Source organism: Tenrec ecaudatus, chromosome 10 (assembly GCF_050624435.1).
Source record: "Tenrec ecaudatus isolate mTenEca1 chromosome 10, mTenEca1.hap1, whole genome shotgun sequence".
Lineage (NCBI taxonomy): Eukaryota > Metazoa > Chordata > Mammalia > Afrosoricida > Tenrecidae > Tenrec > Tenrec ecaudatus.
The window spans coordinates 120,851,175-120,873,167 of record NC_134539.1 but is presented as its reverse complement, the minus strand read 5'-3'; the positions used below and the strand labels follow the sequence as shown (position 1 = coordinate 120,873,167).

The window sequence follows — 21,993 nt, the reverse complement described above, 5'->3', positions numbered from 1 at the left end:
TGTTTGCCTTTTCCTTGTTCATTGTCTCTCTTTGGGCTTGGAGATTGGGCCATCACAATAACAGCACTTAGGATTGCTTCCCAGAAAAAAATGCGTAGAGTTGCGAATATCGTGACCAATAAATAATCAGGTGTTTTCTTAGCACAAAGGCAAGATGTTTGGTGCTTGATTTATATGATAGGTCACAGGAAAAGGGAAGTGATTGTTTTTGTTGTGATTAAGGAAAAATTTGCTGTTTTTCATGGACTGGCGATTAATCCTGAGAATTTTGGTTAGAAGCTGTACTATGTAAACAGCTGGAGTGGTAGAGGGACCTTCCCCCCTCCTCTTTTTAAGTTTTTTGAGTTAAAAGTTGGTAGATTGAAAGTGGTAATGAAAAGGCTGAGGTGACATTGACATCTCTTTTCATGTTGTCTCCAGGAAGCCTGACTTCTCTTTTCAGGGCATGTCATTGTTTATGCTTCTGCTTTTACCTTTGGGTTACATGATACTTTTGTTTAAATTGAGCCACCCTTCTCTTTCTGAGTGCTGTTAAGTTTACTTGTTTAATTTAATAATAAACAGCTTTTGAAGATCAGAGGTGAATTGTTAATATACATAAGTCTGATGAAACTAGCTTTTCGGGTATTTACTCTTAATCATAGGCAGACGCCTTGCTCTTCAAAGATGACCAGTATTCAAAGACATTTCTTCATAACCCTTTTTGTTAGAGATTTGATATTCATTAATATAAAGCCCTCTTCATTTGATAGAAATTCTAAATTCATCAGCATCTCATGAAGGAGTTTCAGGAAAACTTATTTTGGACTCTTGCTATAACATGGTTCTTAGTGGACTGCATTAAGAAGTAAAACTGCTAAAATATGGTTTTACTGAGGAAGTTCTGTATTTTCTCTTTTCATTTCTATAAAGAAGTTAGATTTTTCCAGGGTCTTACCCTTGTGGAAAAGCCTTTTAAGAATTGCTATGGTTTCATGCCTTTTAGTAATAACTTTCCCTCATGAAAGGGTCTCGAGAGATTCCATTATGAAAAGAACAACAACACAACCCAACCCTTCTGTCAAGATAGGCTTTCCCTAGCTTTCCCTTAGTAGTGTGTGGTATCACTCTTTACTCAGTTGGCAAACCAGAAATCTAGAGGCAGTCTCAATTCCTCCCTTTCTCACCATCTGACTTCTTCCCTCATTCCTTGTTTGAATCTATTGCCAAGACTTGTGAGGGTGGTATTCATTCTCATCTGTTAACTTCTGCCTTGATGCTATTCCAAGCTTCTGACATCTCTTATCCAGATACCATGCAATGGTCCCTAAATAGTTTCTTTTCTTTTTTTCCCTTAATAGTTTCACACAGCAACCAGAGTGAGTGTCATAAAGATTAAGACAGATCTTGTCACTCCTTTTCTTATTGTTGTGTATCATAGAGTTTATATAGACTTATAGTAACTAACAACATGTGGCAAAGTAGAACTACCTCAGAAGGTGTGTTCATCTGGGTAGACTAGAGAAACAAATCCACAGAAACTCTTATGTATATAAGAGAGAGTTTTATATAAAAGGTAAGCATACAATAAGAAAACATACCAACCCAGTGCTGTCCAAGCCCGTAAGTATAACAGTAAGCCCATATGTCTGACACTAATCTACAAAGTCCTCTTCAATCTCACAAAACAAGCAGTGACACTGACTGCAGGAGGAAAGCCCAATCAGTGAGCATGTAAGCATCTCAGTGCTGGCAGGGTTCTCCATGTGGCTGCTCTAGCACCCAGGGCTGCATCAGGGTAGGTTCATATGGCTTCTTTTCAGGGATGTTTTGCAGGAAGTGAGCCTTGTCAACTGAAGCAGGGAACTGGCTAAGGCAGCTGCATCCTGGTCTGACCATCAGAAAGCAAGAGACATGAGAACTAGAAAGGCGAGGCTCACTGAGCTATTTATCTCGCCACCCTTCAATTAATCCCACATGTGTTTATCAGCCAGGTTGGCACAATCAACCTTGACTATCTCAGAAGGTTTCCTGGCCCAGAAGCAGGTTGCCAGATCTTTCTTCCATTGAGCTGATGGTTGGGTTTGAACAATCTTTCAGGTAGCAGAGGAGTGTTTATCCATTGCAACACCAGGACTTCCCCTTTCCTTAAAATCTTATAATTACTTTAGTAGAATAAACTACTATATAGTTCATATAATGCCACCCTCCTCACCCCCCACCCCTAAACTAAGCCCAACTGCCATTGAGTCAAGAGTAGAACTTTGGCATAGGGCTTTGGAATCTTTACTGAAGCAGACTGCTGCGACATCTCTTGGAGAGTGACTTACGGGTTCAAACCATAAATCTGTTGGTAGCAGCCTAGCACTTAACTACTGTTTCACCAGGGCTACTTATATAATGACCTAAGCCTAAACCAAATCTTTTGTCTTGCAGTCAAATTTTGTTTCATAGTGACCTTATAGGACAGAGAGAACTGCCCCATAGGATTTCCAATACTCTAAATTTTTATAGATGCTGACTGCCTCATCTGCCTCCTATGGAAAAGCTGGTGGGTACAAACTGTTGACCTTTTATTTTGCTACAGATGCTTAGCTGCTGCTATACCATCAGGGTTTCCTTATGATTGTTTACAAAACCCACCATAATTTGGCTTCTGCTTAAAGACTCCAACCTTTCTCATAATAATCTCCATCTTTTTTTTAAATCTCTGCCGTATAAACTAGCCACTCACTCAAAAACTCACTGCCATCTAGTCAATGCTGACTCATAATGACCCCATTGGCTTTCAAGACTTTACGGGAGTAGAAAGCCCTGTCTTTCTTCCCAGACTAGCCATATTAGCCTTTTTTATAGTCCAGCTCTCCAATGGGTTTGAAGGACAGTGAACTGGCGCCCTGTTTACAAAGTTTGAGGACCCCTGTTAGATCATATGGCCTCTGAGAGGCAGTCTCCTACTACTTTACATGAAGTGATCCTCCATCACTATTGCATTTTCTGAATAGTTTGTTCGTCGTCTTTATTACTTAGATGTGGAAGCTGACTGCCACATCTTTACTTACCAGTGCCAGGATAGATGCTGTATCTGGTCTATTTTAAGTGCTCAATGATTGTTGGCTGGCAAGGTGTATGGATAGATTAAAGAAAACTACTTTCACTTGCTGGGGAGATGATGGAAAAAATCTTAGTTTTGCAAGAATAGGGTCAAGGGGAAGTTCTGACCAGGATTGAATCTAAGTATACATCTCAAAATTTATTTTCCTTTCAGCAACTTTGATGACTTTAAATTCATAGTTTTATTTGCTTAGTCTAAATAGAGTTGATACCTAATAATGTAAATCTTTGTGAGTATTGTGACTCTTAGTGTTGTGTTTAAGAATACTTAGAATAGTTATTAGTAAAAAGTTAAATTGAATAACTTTTCTCATGAAATGACTGGTTTTTTTTTACAGTGATCTTCATGTACTTTTTATTCATGGTGGTATCCTATTGCCATATGTGAGGTTAGATTTGATAATATTTACTCCAAATATTCTATGGAGTTGGATTGAAAATTGAAAATAAAATTTCTATCAATATGTATCAAGCTTTCTCAGTGGTTCTAAATAATCTAGGTGATTTTAAGATGAAATTTATCAATATCTTTAGTTTTGAGTCTTTTTCTTACATTCCATTATATTGTTTTCTTGCTTTTAAAAAATCATTTTATTGGGCGCTCATACAACTCTTATCAGAATCCATATATCCATCCATTGTGTCAAGCACATTTGTACATTTGTTGCCATCAGCATTTAAAAACATTTTCTTTCTACCTGAACCCTTGGTAATCAGTTCTTCATTTTTTACTCTCCCTCCCTCATGACCCCTTGATAATTTATAAATTATTATTTTTTCAGTCTTACACTGTCCAATGTCTCCCTTCACCCACTTTTGTTGTCCATCCCCCTGGGAGGGAGTTATATGTGATCAGTTCCCCCTTTTCCTCCCACCTTCCCCTTCCCTTCCTGGTATGGCTACTTTCAATATTGGTCCTGAGGGGTTTATCTTTCCTGGATTCCCTGTGTTTCCAACTCTTATCTGTACCTGGGTACATGTTCTGGTCTAGCCGGATCTGTAAGGTAGAATTTGGGTCATGATAGAGTGGGGAAAAGGAAGCATTTAGGAACTTGAAGAAAGTTGTATGTTTCTTCAGTGCTACACTGCACCCTGACTGGCTTATGTCCTCCCCCCAACCATTCTGTAAGGGGATGTCCAATTGCCTACAGATGAGCTTTGGGTCTCCAATCTGCACTCCCCTTCATTCACAGTGATATGATTTTTTGTTCTGGGTCTTTGATGCCTGATAACTGAGAGTCCCTTCAGCACTTCGTGATCACACAGGCTGGTGTGCTTCTTTCATGTGGGCTTTGTTGCTTCTGAGCTAGATGTCTGCTTGTTTACCTTCAAGCCTTTAAGACCCCAGATGCTATATTTTTTTATATCCGGGGACCATCAGCTTTCTTCACCACATTTGCTTATGCAACCACTTTGTCATCTGTGATTGTGTCAGAAAGGTGAACATCAAGGAATGCCAGTTTAATAGAACAGTGTTTTTGCATTGAGGTAGTACTTGAGTAGAGGCCCAATGTCCATCTGCTACCTTAATACTAAACCTATAAATATATGTACATAGATCTTTTCCCCACCATCATATATAAATATGTACATGTGTGCATGTTTACATGTCTTTACATGTACACATATGTACATGTCTGTGTTTGGACTTCTATAAATGTCCTTTGCCTCCTAGTTCTTTCTTCTAGTTCCTTTTACCTTCCTCTTGTCCCACTATCATGTTCAGCCTTCATTTTGGTTTCAGTAATTCCTCTCGGTTACATTGTCCTTGATCAAGCCCTACCAGTCCTCCTACACTCTCGTCACCATCAATTTACTATCACTTCTTGTTCCCTTGACCCTGGGTCTGTTAACACCCACTTCCTTTCCTCCCCCTCCCCCTTTCCCATGTCCCCCCAACCATCAGTCCCACTGCTTTCTCTTCCCAATTGTTTATCCAACCTACATTATCTAAATAGACATGCAGAGGCAATAATATGCACAAACACAAGACAGATCAAAACAACAAAAGAAAATAAGAACAACAACAAAAATCAATGACAACAAATAAAGAAACGCTTATAAATAGTTCAAGGCCTGCTTGTTGACCTTTAGGAGTGTTTTTTTTTTTTTTGACAAGTCTGATGGGGTGCCATACCCTGGCCCCACAGTCTATTTTTGGTATTCCATGGGGACTTCATTGCTCTGCTCCCCTTGCTATTCTGTTACACGCCCTTAGTGTTTTGCCCTTAGTGTTTTGTCACCGTGTGGTGGGGTCAGATGGGCATAATTACCGTACTAAGACTTCAGTGTTGTCCCTTGTAGTGCTATGGGTCAATGAGGGATGTCTTATCTTGTGGTGGGCCTGGCCCTATAGCCCTCTCTGTGCATTGGCTGCTCTGAGCAGGAATATAGTCCTTTAGGATTGGTGGGCCAGGATGTGCTCCACTCTCTCTCCCTCCCCCTTCGTTTGCTCTTGTGTGCTCAGATTAGACATGTCCCTCTTCCCAAGCTGTAGCTTCAGTGCTCTGCACTGAAGTGAACTATTTTGGGGGGACCATTATATTCTTATATTAATGCTTTTTTTACTTCCCTCTTAGTCTTTTGTTTTTATTGAAGTAGGGTAGGTAGACATAGGTTTGTGTGCAAATACAGATAGTGTAATGTCAACAAATTGACTGACTTAAGGCAACCTCATGCACAACAGAATAATAAAGAAAAGATGATCTAGTCCTATGTCATTCTCAATGTTGCCAGGGTGTTTTGAGGCTGTTGTTGGAGCTATTTCAGTCCATTTTACCAAGGATCTCCTTTGTGCTTGCTGGTCCTGTACCTTCACCAAACATGCTTTCCTGTGCCTGTGATGATGTCTCGAGGAGTCTTGGTGGCATAGTGCTTACATGTTGCACTGTTAACTTCAAGGCCAGCAGTTCGAAACCACCAGGTATGCACTTAGTGGGAGAAAGACTGGGCTTTCTACTTTTGTAGAGTTACAGTGTGGGAAAGTCCCAGGGCAGCTTACCCTGTTTTATAGGGTGGCTGTGAGTCAGCATTGAATTGATGACAGTGAGACATGATGTCGAAAGCAAGAGTCATGCAAGCTGTGTTCTGTTGTGACCCATAAGGTTTTCAGTGGCTAATTTTCAGATGTAGATCACCTAGGTTTAAAGGCGATTTGTATGGAATAAACCTGTGTGCTTGTATGGAATATAACCCTAGTAGCAATACTCTTTTATTTACCCTCGGATATATAAACATGTATGTATATTTTGGCATTTGTGTTTATTGTACATGTAATTTGTATTCATGCTGTTGAGTTGCCTCTGCCTCAGGATAACGTTATTACAACCAAAATAGTGTGTGGTCCTGCCTACCTTCACAATCCTAAGTATACTTGAGGTCATTGTTGTGAATATTGTGTTGATCTAACCTGTATAGAGGGTTTCCCTGGTTTTCACTACCCTCTCTCTAGCTTACCCAATAGGATGTTCTTTTTAGTGGTTGGTCTTTCCCCATTATGTGTCCTGATCAGTAGTCAATATTCATTATTCTTGGCCAGCACTCCCATTAGAATATATCTGTTCTCTATTCCTTTTCTAGCTTTCACATGCATATGAAGTGATTGAAAAGACAACACCTTCAGTCAGGGGCGCTTTAGTCATCAAAGGGACATCTTTTCTTAGGCCTTCTGAATGCTGTGTCACAGATAAGCCATTTAATATTACTGGGATGACTTTCCCTTTGACTTACTCTAATTAAAAAAGAAAGAAAGAAAGCCTTCTGTTTGTTTAGGTTTCTGTGCACTGTAATTCATCCCCAAGCACTCCCACCAGTTGTTTATTCTACTCCATGTGTTCAGACGCTTCAGATGCTTACTCATGTCACCATCTTAGAGAACTTGTTTCCTGAGAAAACTGGTTAGCTCCAGTCGACTGACTTGTCTACTTGTTTACTTGTTTATAAACTGCAGTCCTGGGGTCTTCCTTCATCATTATTCCAAAGATTTTCTTCTCTTCTGTGTTGTCTTATTTCATCTTCGCTTATTTAAAAATGTTTTCCCTACTCTTTCCTTCCACTCTTCAGTTTCTAAGAGATTGTTTCTTTTACTAAGTAATTATTATGGAAGAAATGAAGACTCATTGCCCTCAAGTTGATTCAGATTTATTGCAACCCTCTGTAGGGCTTCAGAGGGTGCAATCTTTATAGGAACAGATCGCCTCATTTTTCTCTCAAGGAGAGGTTCTTGGGTTTGAACTGCTGTTCTTGGTTAGCAGCCCAATACTTACCTGACAGCACCCCCAGGGCTCTTTATTCTAAAAGCTCTTTTTGAATATTGTTGTGGCATGGTAGTTTAGTCATTGGGCTATGTACTGAAGGAGAAAGATGAGACTTTGCTCCTGTAAAGATTTACAGTCTTGGAAAACCTGAATAGTGTTGCTATGAGTCAGACTTAACTCCACAGCAATGGATTTTATGTTTGATCTCTGTCTTACAGATTCTGATTTAAACTTCAGGGCAGATTCATTGCAGGGATTATTGGAGACGGGTATGTGTGTGGTAGGAATAAGACATTAATCACGTAGTTTTCATGATCATGTACCACTACATTATAAAACTGTTTTGTTATTGCTATATTTCCCTACACCTGCACAAGGCTTGCCAGTTGTTAGCTACTCAATAATTATTTGTTAAGTGAAGAGTTATGTATCAGAGCAATCTTTTCTAAAACCAAATTGAGCCTTTCAAGGAAATTTAATTTGTGATGTGTATATGCCCACATTTAAATTTAATGTATGAGGAGGGCTTCAGAAAATTTACGGAAAAATTTCATTACCTTTTAATTCAATTCCCACGAATCCCCCCCCCCCATGAACTTTTAAAAATCCCTCTTTTATATTTTAATGCGCATGTCTCTTTAAAAAAAAAGCTTAGTTGTATTAAAGGTGTCATTATGCCAATTTTATCTTTGCTTTAAACATGATTTTGCATGTTATTAGTGAGCAACTGTGGTAGGAAGCTCTGATGGGTTTGTAACAGATGTTTAATTAATAAATTTAGAGATTCTTTAGTTTATGAAAGCATCCCTATATGAAATTGTGAACTGAATGAAGTTTTGTCTGTACAGCAGAAGTTATTCTTTGTTAGAGATGCTGAATTTACAACTTATTATAGCAGCAACAAAAAGTGCTTATTCCTTTTAGTCTTAGAGTGTGTAAGGAGCATTTATTTAATGGTGGAAACATTTTATATTGTCGGGTCACTGCTACCATAGATATTAAATTGAAGTTGACAGAAGATTGCCAAGCACATATATTTAAATAATGAAATAGGACATTAACTGATGAATACTTAGCAGTAAATTAAGTTTCAAAAATGTTCTATTTTCATGGAGCATATTTTTTTATGTCATTTTAGTAGAGTGCAAACTTAAATGCAACTTCTTTTCAACAGATCTGCTTATCTATTGCGTATCTGTGACTCACCCACTGGTCTAAACCAGACGCTGGTCATCAGTTGAGACTCTTCCCTTCTTAACTTTGTTCACTTTTAATTGATCACAGTGCCCCTTTGGGGCTATCTTCTGTTGATTCATCTTCACAGTCACATCCTTAGACATTCATCTGTCCCTTGGACTATTATAGTTTCTTAACCTTCAATTCATTCTTCATATTCTTTCTGTGTGAGCATTTCAGAGGATCTTTCTATGCAGATGTTCTTCAGTAGAAGAAGCCCATACCCTATGGTTTGAAGTGAGTCTGTGCCTGAATATTCTGTCTTTGCAAGTGCTCTTTTGTCTCTCTTGGGGTGCTCTACTCCTGTAACTTGCCACTTTCCCCAAGGCAGGAAGTTAATGGGAACTGATCACTCTTTTTGGGGGGTGGTAATGGGGGGTGGGAAGGTGGTATATGAAGGATTTATTGTATACACATGTATATTTCTTTTACTAAGGTATAACAGAGTAAAACACACATTTTAGTGTATAGCTTGTTGACTTTTTAGATGTGCTTCCAAGGAACCACCACACAAATGAAGGTGTAGAACATTTTAGGTCTCACACAGGCTGTCTTCTCTGACTTTCCCCTTGCACTCAATATTGTTCTTCAAGAATAAACACTCTTTGGCCCTATATCACTGGAAAAAGATGGGCATGGAGGCGGCTTGGCGTTGTGCCTGTTCTTACTTTAACTTGGGGAGAGGAGAATAAGGAGAAGCAGCATGAGCTATCCAAGACCGATTTCAGTGAGGTAAGGGTCATATATTTCCCTTCTTAACAATTCTCAAGGGGACTGCCACTTCCATAGCACTCTCAGTTGGGATTGATAATTCATTGCAATAGCTACATACTCACAATTAAGGGGTTGCTAGGGAAGTTAACACTTTACAATTCAGCATCACTAATGTTTAGTATTAGTTCTTTTTGGTCAGAACAGACAGCTTCTTCTTACTCATGCCTACAGGCAAATCTCTCTCTGGCCTTCAACCTCTTGGCTTGCTTATTAGTCCTGCTCTGACCATATTATGAAGTTCTTACAGGACTGCTTATCAGTGCCCACAGGGCACACCACTCCACCATAAGCCTCAGCTCTATTTCAGTGGGTCAGCAAACCTAGCTCCCCTGGTTAAGTTCTTGGAAGCACTTAATTCCACATAGAAACGTGTGTAAAGGCACTCAGCTTTACTCAGTCTGTATTTTGGAAAGCCTACCACTCTGTCTAGTGCTCTGGCTCTTGGTTCTGGTAATGCCATTCCTCTGCTGCTTCTCTGGTGTCACAGCTTTCTGTCCCAGGATTCAGGAGTTTCAACATGCAGGTATCGCAGAGTCCAAAGGATGTACTCCACCCTTGCTCTTCGTTCTTGATTGTATTATACCTACCTGCTTTTATAGCTGGGTGGCAAAACTTGTTAGATTTCCAAGCTTGTACAATCACAATTAACCCATTAACAGTCCCTCACAATTGAGTCCTTTCTTATCAGTATCTTTCTGGAGAAAGACTAGGCTTTCTATTTCTGGAAAGTTCACTTGCTGAAACGCATGGAGGCACTTCTGCCCTGTCCTATAGAGTCACAGTGAGTCAGAATTGACTCCATCAAGTGAATTGGTTATCAGTGTCTTCCCTCACCATCTCTTACTCAAACCGTAAAGCACGTCATGCAAAACTATTATTGTATGCAAGTGTGGCAACTCATTTTTTAAACACCAAAATGTAAACATCTTTCTCTCAGCAAATTCTTGACGAGATTACTAGTGTTTTGAAATTAGGATCACGGTGTTTTTATTTCTAGAAGTTGTCATAGTGCTTGGTATGCAGTACTTAGTCATTAGTGAATTTTGATGCATCTTTCCCTTTGGACTATCTTCCTTACTCAGCCTAGTCTTCAGGTGCTTTTAAAAGGTTTATTCTTTGCCCTTACCCTACTAGATTGCAAGCTTCTCCAGAGAATGACTATTTGTTAGCCACTTTGTAACTGTTTTAAGTATAAACTAGGTGTTCAGTGATGGAGCCCTGGAGGCACAATGGTTAACTGCTCTGCTGCTAACCAAAGGTCAGTGGTTTGAATCTACCCAGTTGCTCCACTGGAAAGAGATGTGGCCTTCTGCTTCTGCAAAGATTTAGAGCTTTGGAACACTGGAGCAGCTCTCCTCGGTCACGATGAGTCGCAATCACTCAGTGGCAATGTAGGTGTTCAGCATATGCTAGCTGATTGAGAGAACCATATGGTTAGAATCATTCTTCTCTCTTTATGATTATGATATGCTGCTTTTCTTAATCATTGGCTCTTATTTAATTTTCTTAGAAGATACCTCTTTATGCCTTTTGAATGTTTATAAGGAACTGCATTGTATCACAGTTCTATGCATATTAGAAGAATTTTAATAGAATATGGGCCATTGTATGTTGCACTGAAATTTGGAAGATTTTGTACTTAACCGTTTTGTGTATTTGAGTTACTGTGAAGATTAAAGAAATATACTAGAGACCTCCATCCTTCACTTGTGCACTGTTCAGGGATAGTCTACGCTGGGAGGGTAGACTGCTACTGTTCATGTGACTGTAGATCTGCATCCAGAGGACTTATGAAAGGTGAAGAACTCAGCAGAAGACTGTGCTCCCAGAGGATGTGAAGCCTGCAAAAAACTTTGTCAAAGGAACTCTCCGGCATTTCACAACATTGAGAGCATAAGGGAGAGAATGTTGGCAGCTGATTCAAATTTAGAAAGGAATATGACCATTTACCAGGGCATAGAAAATACACTCAGTCTGTGTCATAAACTTAAAACAGGAAGAAGACAAGCATTATTCAAGATATTCTTTTTTTAAAAAATTGTTTTATTGGGGGCTCGTACAACTCTTATCACAATCCATACATACATCCATTGTGTCAAGCACATTTGCACATCTGTTGCCACCATCATTCTCAAAACATTTGCTTTCTGCTTGAGCCCTTGATATCAGCTCATTTCCTTTCCCCTCCCTCCCCACTCCCCCTTCCCGCGTGAACCCTTGATAATTTTAAATTATTATTAACACTATCTGATGTCTCCCTTTACCCACTTTTCTGTTGTCCATCCCCCAGGGAGGAGGTTATATGTAGATCCCTGTAACCGGCTCCCCCTTTCCACCTCATCCTCCCTCCACCCTCCGGTATCACCATTCACACCACTCGTCCTGAAGGGATCATCTGTCCTGGATTCCCTGTGTTTCCCGTTCCTATCTGTACCAGTGTACATCCTCTGGTCTAGTAGCTAGATTTGTAAGGTAGAATTGGGATCATGATAGTGGGCGAGGGAGAACTAGAGGAAAGTTGTATGTTTCATTGTTGCTATGCAAGCTATTCTTGCAAATATTTTGCAATGAAAGAAAACACTTGAGTTAAAAGTACAGTGTACTGAAGTACAGTATACCACTTGTCTGTCAGTTTGTCATACTGAGGTAGCTTGTATATTGTTGTGATGCTGAGAACTGTCATTGTGTTTCAGATACCAGCAGGGCCACCCAAAGTGAACAGGTTTCATCAGCTTCCAGACTAAGAACAGACTAGAAAGAAAGAATAAACTGTCCACTTCAGAGGAATTTGCCACTGAAAATCCTATGAATAGCATTGAAACATTGTCAGTTACGTAAACCTGAGGACCAGGCAGTGCTACATTCTGTCGTACGTTAGGTACTATGAGTCGGAAACTACTGACTGCACCTAACAACAACTTACTGCATATGTTAGTTTCACTACTTAAGCAAACTGACTTGTATGCTTAAAACCAACAGTAAGAATTTTTAATTTGACAACAGCTTTTTTTTAAACGGTCAAAGAATACTTGGAATTTCCTCCCTTGATTATTAAAGACTCCTGACAGAACCTCACTTTGATAATTTTTTATAGCCCCACACTACTGTGCAAATAAAGAAATGTCTGTAGAATGTAAATTTGTTTTCCATCTTAGTAATTTTTTTCCTTTTAAAAAACTATTGAACATTTACAGGATTATCTACCACACACCATATATCTTCTGTCACAAAGTTAGAATTTGTGTTCTTGACCAAAACCAAACATGCACATACATGAAATGGGCAAATAACACAGACAACTCATTGGTTAACCCCTCCCCCTTTGTAATGTAATAGGATGTACAGATAATACAGTAGAATCTATAGATAAAATCAAAGTTATAAATTTGGTTTTAATTTTATCCTATTAAGTCTGATAGAGGCAGTGTGGCAGAGAGCTGCGGGAATACCTCTTATAGTACAAGTCAGAGATGTGAAATTGAAGCACAAAATGACAGCAGAACAGAAATGAAAAAGAAGAAATACTAATGTTGACTGCCATTTAGAATTTTTCCAACCAATCTTTAACTTCTAAACAAATCTGGAAAGCCAAGATAGTTAATATATTTAATGTATATAATAAAAAAGCAGTAAATATAAGATTTTTTACTATTTCAAAATTTTCACAATTGTTCTTTTATTTGATGAAAAGTAGTAACTTCTTTTTTTTAATCATTTTATTGGGGGCTCATACAACTCTTAGCACAATCCATACAGAATCCATTGATTGTGTCAAGCACATTGGTACATTTGTTGCCATCATCATTCTCAAAACATTTTTTTTCTACTTGAGCCCTTGGTATCAGCTCCTCATTTTTTACCCTCCCTCCCCACATACGCTCCCTCCTGAACTCTTGATAATTTACAAATTATTATTATTTTGTCATGTCTTACACTATCTGACGTCACCTACTTTTCTGTTGTCCATCCCCCAGGGAGGGGGTTATATGTAGATCCTTGTAACCCCCCTTTCTACCCCACCTGAAAAGTAGTAACTTCTAAAAGATAAATAAAACCTATTTTCTTTCATGAAGTACTTTATTGTAATGCCACTGAGCTTAATACTAAAGATTAATATGTAGCACTTTTTTTTTTTGTTTTGTTTTGGCTTCAAACCTCTAAGAGGGAGAGGCACTCCTTTAGAGACTGGGAACCTAGAAAACTGACCTGGAGCCAATCTGAGCTGCCTTAGATTTGCCCTGGGTCTTGCCCTGAGGTCTTATAGACAGACCTGCTTGTTGTACTTACAGGACTGCTTTCTGTGGTAGCTTGCTGGGCAGGAAAGATCTGCATTGGGGCTCTTCTCATACCAGGAAAACAACTTCGAGTCTGCTAGGCTTCTCAACTGATTTGAAACCTCTTGTTAGGTCATTTTTGTGATGAGGGAGAAGGAGAAAGCATTCCTAGTGCCTCTGGCTGTGCTCTGCTCAGGCTACCTATCGGGTGGGCAAGTGTCTTCTAGGTGGACGGACTTAAGGAACACAGGAAATGTGTGCCTTGATGAATTTTGAGGCCATTTTGGATTGTTCAATAGTCCCAACCACAGTGTTATAACAATCCTCAAAGCCATTAATTAGACAATTTATCAAATTGGCATGGGGGGAAATTCAGATGAATGTATTAAAGTATCAGTCATTAGTGTAGAATAACAGTTTTTTTCCAGTATATGAAGTTATAAAAAAACTGCCGAGAGATAAAAATGTCTAAAAGCAGAGGGTTAGATAAACGACTGGTAAGAACTAATAAACATGCACAAAGAGCATTGCCACAATAAAATTTTGATACATCATGGGTTACATTTGAGAAATTACATACCTAAAAGAAATCTTTTATAGCCATTATTTACCACCCCCTAAAAATCACCTATATCTGTCCAGTCAGATAGGACTTTTGAGAACTTTTGACTCCAGATAGAAAGTGAAAAAAACTGGGATTTTAAAAAAGGTGCCTTAGTGCAAGAAATTTAGAGCATATTAATCCCATTCACATTACTGGACACTTATGGGGTGTTTATGCTGGTAGTACATAAACTACAGGTCCTTACAACAATTGGATTGATAACAAGTTGTTTTAACATTTCATGAAGATACATACATTTCTCATATTTAGGAAAAAGACTTCTGCCATCTTTAATGTAGATTTTTGCAGTAGGAGAGACACCTTTTTTATGTTCCCCAATCAATATCCTGACTTTCTAGTTGGCTATGATTTAATAATAAAGTTAATCGGTGGTCCTGAATTTCACCAAAGGCAGATTCCCTTACAAAGCACCACCAACTTTTGATGGGCACACAGGTTTTATGAATCATTTGGAAAATATTGTCACACAGTTCTCTTTTGAAAGATTTTCTGGGTTTAGGGAGTGTTCATTCTACTGTTGTTTTTAAGTGTTATAAGGTCAGTCTTTATGGCATTTGTTTTCTGCACAATCTTTAACATTAAGTTTAAATTTGTTTATTTGAGTTTGTGATATTTATCAGAATTCACATGAAAAGTTTCAGAAGTACCTTACAATGATCCTAATAGACTTGTAACTGAAAATATTGATTATGAGTAGTCAATATTCCTTCTAAATCAAATAATTTAATATTTCTTCTCTATATATTTTTATAAGCTTTATTGAAAGCTTTTAGAGAGGGGTTTATGGAAGATAGATTTAAAAAAATTAGAAGATAATTTTAAACAGTTAGTGGGGAAATTTTGAAAAGTGTAAAAATCTACCTATGGTATTTTCACATGCATAGGAATTAAGGTGCTCCTTCCTGCCTTCTGGGTTTGGGAGAGGCAGGGGTGGGGTAGGGGAATTCTCTCCTGGAGGTGGCAACGGGTATTGCACACTATTAATTGAACTGTGATAACTGAAATTTGTGCATATGACCATGTAAAGTGAGGACTGCCCTTTAAAACAATTAAGCTTAGTGTCTGATTCTTCATCAGATACATGTTTTGGCAAGAAGATGATTTCTCAGGAAAGGAGTGATTTGTGCTTTGTAGAGAAAATAAAATAGGCTTTGTGAAGGAGCTGTGGTTACATGTTGGGCTGCTAACCTCAAGATCAGAAGTTCAAATCTACAAGGCACTCCACGGGAGAAAGAAGGGGCTTTCTGTACCTGTCAAGAGGAACAGTCTTTTAAAAAAAGAGAGTGTTACAGTCTTGGAAACTCACAGGGGTACTTCTGTTCTCTTCTATAGGCTTGCAATGAATTGGAATTAACGGCGATGAAGATTTTTTTGTTTGTTTTTGTGATCTAACCTCAATTTTTGTCTTGTACTTCATGGTGCAATGTTCTTGGTAGGTTGGTATAAGTCAGAATCAGCTGGTTGGCAGTGGGTTTGGTCTTGAGAGTGTATGTATCCTTAAAGTAATCTGGAGAAATTTCTAGTAAAGATTTGAATAATGCTTTGCAAATCTGAGTTCTGTAAAGTTAAATGTAGATTATTTTTAAAATGTTCAAGTGAAAAAGATGAAATTTAATAATGAATCCTTTTTAGAAGTCGTGTGAGTATATTAGTTCCTTTGCTTTTTCTCCCCATTAAAATTGGGTTATGCTTTGATTCAACAAAAAACAATTTGGCCGCCGCTGCTGCAAAACCACCCCAAAAAACAACCAAACAAACAAAACTTAGATTTCTTTTGGTTATTGGAATGAATAAATAATTGAAGGATTAATTAATGAAGTATTTATGCCTTAAACCCTGTTATGTGTTTGGGGACCCAAGACACATAAACATAGTACTGCCTCCAAGGCGATTATTATCCAGGTAAGATACAGCAGAGCATCAAGAAGAGAGCATGAAGAAGAGAGCAGTTATTTAAGATCTGTAGCTGGAAGGAAAGAGGAGGTGACATTTTAACCAAATCTTAAAAGGTGACTTTGATAAGAAGTAGGTTGACATTCACAGAGAAGATGGGTCATTTTTTAGCAAAGGCATATAGGACTGTCGACTACCAAGCAATAGCACTTTTGTAAAGTTGTTTGAAAATCATTAAAGCAATATAATAACATTACCAAGAAATTAGAAAACCATGCGAGAAGATATCACTAATGTGGTTCCAGTACCATATCAAGAACTAATTATCTGCTTTTTTCTTCAGCATTTTTATATTGTTTTAATCATAGTGGAGATGCAGTTTATTTACCCGTTTCTTGATGGTTGTGGGATTCTTGTGTACTTGCAATTGAGAATCTTGTTTTTTTATTCCTGCTCCGTCTACTTTTATCGTTATATGTGCATACAGTTTAAATGTGTTTAATAGTTTGTACAAGATCTGTTACCGAAGAGGCAGTTCTCGAATTTTCCCTGGTCTGTTTTCTTCCCAAGAAGAGACAACTTTATATCAAGATTTTGAGCCAGTTCTTTCTGGTTCAGTCTCTGCCTAGGGACTGCACTAAGTAAGCTGGATTGATGGCTGGAATGGGAAAAATTACAGATTGAAGCCATGCCAGAAATTTAATCTTCCTCTTAGAAAACAAGGATTAAAAAACAAAAAAGAAAGAAAACAAGGACAGGGTGTGTGTTGCTTAGTAATCAGATGTCTTGCCCAACAGATTTTGAGCAGAATGTGAAGCAGCAGTGCCTCATCTGGCTAACTGTACAGCTGCAAAAGTATGTTGCTTTCCAAAGTCTTACCAATAATTCAGTCTCATCCATCAGACTCCTGAAAGGAGACTTAATTACATATCTTCCAAGTCTCATTCTAGATCTTTGACCCATGATTTTCTTCCATCTAATTATTTTTCCACATTCTCCCAATTAAAAAAATTCTAACTTGTTCTGGTTTTGTTTCATTGGCTATAACAGAATTGGTTTGAACTCCTTTGAAGTCCTGTTAGTTGATCATCTTTCATTATTTGATATTGATATTTCAGTTTTAGACATCTGTTGACTTCCCACTTTAGAGCATGAGAATTTAATTTTCTTCTCCTTTTGTTCCCTGTAGCCACCACTTCCCCTTTCCTTATTACCTCATTCTATGCCTGTATAGGCATGTCTCGATTAACTCCTGTGATACTTTATGTGAAATAAGATGCTATATGGTTTGGACATTATGTGAACACCATATTATTATATATAGTAAAGATGCAAGCAATATCTGTGATGCTACAGCTGTACTGAAGGACTGTGTGGAACTGGTTCTGTTCGCATTTGTCTTGCATGGCTGCCACCTGGTTTTCTAAGAGCCACACGTGTCAATCTGCCTTGGTGCACATTTGTCATTCAGCCTCATCTCTTGGCCCACCGTCACCATCTCTCTTACTTTCATACTTTCCCAGAACCCCACAGTGGGCTTTAATTTAAACTCATTAGCTTTTTCCTTCTCTCCTTTGCCTGCACTTCCTTTGCCAGCTGCCTTTTTGCTCCTTCGCACCACCTTTCCTCCCAACTCCACAGCTGGCAGGAGAAATCCCAGGGATGCCCTGGCTGACTAGACCGTGCCCTCCATGGTGTATTACCCTCAATAGTTCTCTTGGTACCCGTGTCATCCTGCCTGATGTGGGGATAGTGGGGCAGGCAGTCATGGGTGTTTGCCCTGCTGCCCCAGGACTGGGGAGGATGCAGGATCCAGAGGGCTAGTGGGAGACAGATCTAGTCTCCATATGATGGGGCTTCAAAAATCGTGATTAAAAATGGATTTAAAAGAAGTGAAAATTTTCCATGAACCTTTTAATACCCCCTTGTACTTAGCGAAGTACTGTTGGTATCCTCTCATTAGGATTTCAAATAACTGGCATAACCTTATGGAACCACAGATATAGCCCTAACAGACATGAAGTTATTACCACATACTGATTATATGCTAATTTTATTTAGATAAATATTCCATGATTGCTTTATTATAACCATGTACATATGAGTCATAGCCAAAGTTAAGCTGTGATTACTTTTCTAGCACGATTTTTTTGCTTCCCTGCAGTTAATGATTGTCCTCATTTTGTTTCTTTAGTATTCTAAGCATTTAGTATTAATTCAACCCTAAACTGTCACTTGTTTAACTCTCTTCTCACGATTACCAGTTTCTTTTAATGACTCTTGTAGCTTCCTCACTTTCTCCTAACTGGACCGATTCCTCACTCTTGGTCTCATTTGGTATACAGTGAAGATTCTGGAAACTCCTGTTTGCCTTACCATGGAGATTCTTCTATATTAGATCTTTTGTTCCCAGCAGACCATGTGTTCTGACTAGTCCACGAGGAAAGACCTAAAGGTAACTCTTTGAATGTTGAGGGGCGCAGAGAGAAGAGAGTCTACATACAAAGATGTTTTGCAGAGAAATCTTACATCTTTTGTTTGGAGAATAAAAGTCTGGCTGCCAGAGTCTGGAAGCTCAGGGGAGGAAGAGAGGGCTGTCTCCATATCATCCTCTATGCTTTTGCTTTTAAATGACCTGTTTTTAGAGGTGCTCAGTTAACTTCATGACCAGAGAAGTGTTTTACATGTTCCAGACAACAAACTCGTATTCTGTTGCCAGATTGGTAGCCAGGCTGTGTGCAGGGGTTGAGGAGATCCTACTTCTTCTTAAACAGCTTTCATCCCATAGCACCAAGAAACCAATGCCAAGGAGTCAATTCCAGGCAACTCTTTTACCCCTTTAGAAGAACTCTGGTCATACTGATTCTTGAACATTTATGGATTCTAACATCTATTAAACTCTTATTTCCTGGTTACTAAGCATTGGGAATCCATAGGGACAGTTCTACCCTCCCCTATCGCGTCTCTATGAATTGGCATGGACTCATTGGCAGTGACTTTGGTGTTTTTTTGGAGTTTGGGATTCAGGTTACTTGGATCCACTAAGTCTTTAATGAATATGTGATCATCCACTTTCTAAACTTCTAAAATTTCCTAGTTTGATCTGCTGCCCTACTTTCTTTCTACTTTGGTTTATGACTAAAAATCCCTACCCCTCCTCTTAAAGATTGCTTTTTTTAGAAAGTTGTTGTTGTTAGTTGCCACCTCGTCTGCTCTGACTCATAAGGACCCTGTGTGCAACAGAATGAAACACTGCTGGCCCTGCGCCATCCTGACAATTGTTAAATTTAATCTCATTTCTTGGAATAGATTCCCATGAATAAAAATCTTTTGATTAAAATCGGTTTTGAAAGTTGTATATGCCTATGGATTTTTGCTAAACTTAGCATTTGCTATTATAATATGTAAACTTTTTAATTTGCTGGTTGAAGTCTACAACCCGTTTTAATGTAGACTTTTTTTGATTAGTGTCAAGTAGGACATTTCCTCATATTTTTGGTATTTATGTTTCCTATTGTCTTTTTGGCATCTTGTATTTGTCACCATATTTAGTTATTAAACTTAGTATTTTTTAGCATTAATTTTTAGCAGTTTTACTGGTACATTGTACAATTCAGTAGTCCAATTACAGCAAGAAGAGTTGGACAATCATCAAAATCTGTTTTAAAACATTTCCCTCCTTCTTATACTAATCATTATTAGCTCCCCATTTCCCTCTAGCCTTCCCTGCCATGCCCTCAAGGAATTAATCCAGTTACTATCGCTACAGATTTACCTATCTTGGATTTCATATACAGAAAAACATTAAAAACAAAACTAGACACGAGTAACAAAGTAAAACATAAAAACCAGCAGAACATAATTAAAAAATAGAACAAATTTAAATGAATCATAAGGAAGATCAAATGATAAGGGTGCTAAATTTTAACCTAACTGCATCTGCAGCAATCTACTTTCCAGTGCATTAGCAAGGCTGTTCCCATCCATGCCAGAGGGTATTCACCAGGGTCTTCATCTTTTTTTAAAAAAATTATTTTATTGGGGCCTCATATAGTTCTTATCATAATTCATACATATATCCATGTGTCAAGCGCATTTGTACGTATGTTGCCATCATCATTTTCAAAACATTTTCTTTCTACTTGAGCCCTTGGTATCAGCTTCTCATCCCCCCCCTCCCTCCCTCATCTTTTTTTTTTTAAACCCAAACAGCTTTGGGTTAAATGGGTCAAAAGGGAGATCAAATGATATTATATTTTGACCTAATTATGTCTATCATAATGGACTTTATAGTACTCTCTCTGATAACAGGGCTATTTACATCCTTTAACTGATCAGAGGGGTTTGTGTAGATCCTGAAAATGGATTTTGGGTTTCCACTTTTCATCCATAGCCTTCTGCAGATAAGGTATTCACAATTTAAGCTCTGGTGCTAGTCCCTCCTTTAGATTTTGATTATATTATTTACAATTCTTGGATCACACAGGTTGGTGTGCTTCTTCCATGTGGCACACTTGGTTTATACCTCACTTAAGATGGCTGCTTGTTTGAGAACTAACCTTTAAGATCGCTCTTCTTTTTTTTTATATAAGTAAACACCTTTAATACATGTGCCAGGATGGGAAGATTTATTTCTTTTTGAGCTTTGATTTTCCTCAGATAAGAATTCCAGCTCTTTCCCCTCTAACACATAGCCATCTGGTTGGCCACACTGGCCTGGCCTTGAGTCAATGTAGGCAAGAAGCTTGCCCTGCTAGAACTCCTCCAGAATACTGCTCTTTGCATTCTTTTTCCTTGCATCATATTTTTTTCTGAATTTTCTTTGATCACTTTTTATTTACAATCTCTTCTTCAGGAGTAAGTTTAGCCCCCTTCTTTCAGCCCAGGAGCAGTGCATAGTAGGACTTGTACCACTGGGGGTATGGTGTGCTGAGTGTGCTGTCAATGAGCACAATGCAGTTCTTCACCAAGGTCTTGGTGGGAACTAGCTCATTGTTGGATGTATTATAGACAACATCGATGATTCTTGTTTTGGGGGTACAACATTCAGAGCCCTAAAAGAAGTTCCCCACATCCAGCCTCAGGACCCTGTACTTCTTGTTGCCTCCTCACACGAAATGTGTGGATGCTGCAGGAGACCATTCTTTAGTGTTAGCAGCTGGGTGTCCCAGTTCATACTTCTGATTCTTGTGGTAGGGCTTTCTCTTCTCCCCAGGCTTGTGGTGCTTGTGCCAGTTGTCCCAAGATGCTAGGCACTGGCTGGAAAGAGCTAAGACTGCTATTCCTTCAGATAGCTGGGCACCATCTAGTTTCTTCACCACACTTTGTTAAAACACCCTTATCTTCAATGAGCTCTAAAGGAGGTTGAACATCAAGCAGGGCCATGTCCTGAGAATCAATTGTTATTAGATTGGGGTTAGAATTAAGTCCAAGTCCCAAACCCATTCAAGTCTCTGTGGTTTATATATGTCTCTGATTCACCTTGGAGACATCATTTTCATTTATGTTAGAGAACATTATCATTCATCCCCCTGGAGCATCATTTCCACAGCCATCAAGTCATTGCTGACTCAGCAACCATATAGAGCAGAGTAGAACTGCCCCAGTGAGTCTCTGAGGCTGCATATCTCTACAGGAGTAGAAAGCCTCATCCTTCCCCTTCATTTAAAAGAAAAAAAAGTTTGTAGAGCTCAATATCATTATCCAAGATAGCTTGGATATTAGACATTTGATATATTTATTACAAATGTTTCCAATTTACCTTGTGATTGTTATTGTTTTTAATGTTTATGAATTATATTTGTTTTTTTGTTTTATGAATTATATTTGTGTAGTCAAATCT

General features: G+C 38.5%; 1 protein-coding gene and 1 pseudogene across 3 annotated transcripts in view; one reads left to right on the top strand and one right to left on the bottom strand.

Moving 5' to 3' along the window:
* Positions 1-21,993, top strand: part of USP32 (ubiquitin specific peptidase 32) — a 201,818-nt gene that overhangs the window by 5,852 nt on the left and 173,973 nt on the right. The gene's annotated exons all lie outside the window — the stretch shown is intronic.
* LOC142460220 (small ribosomal subunit protein eS8 pseudogene) overlaps positions 1-21,993 on the bottom strand; it is a 41,744-nt pseudogene that overhangs the window by 4,155 nt on the left and 15,596 nt on the right.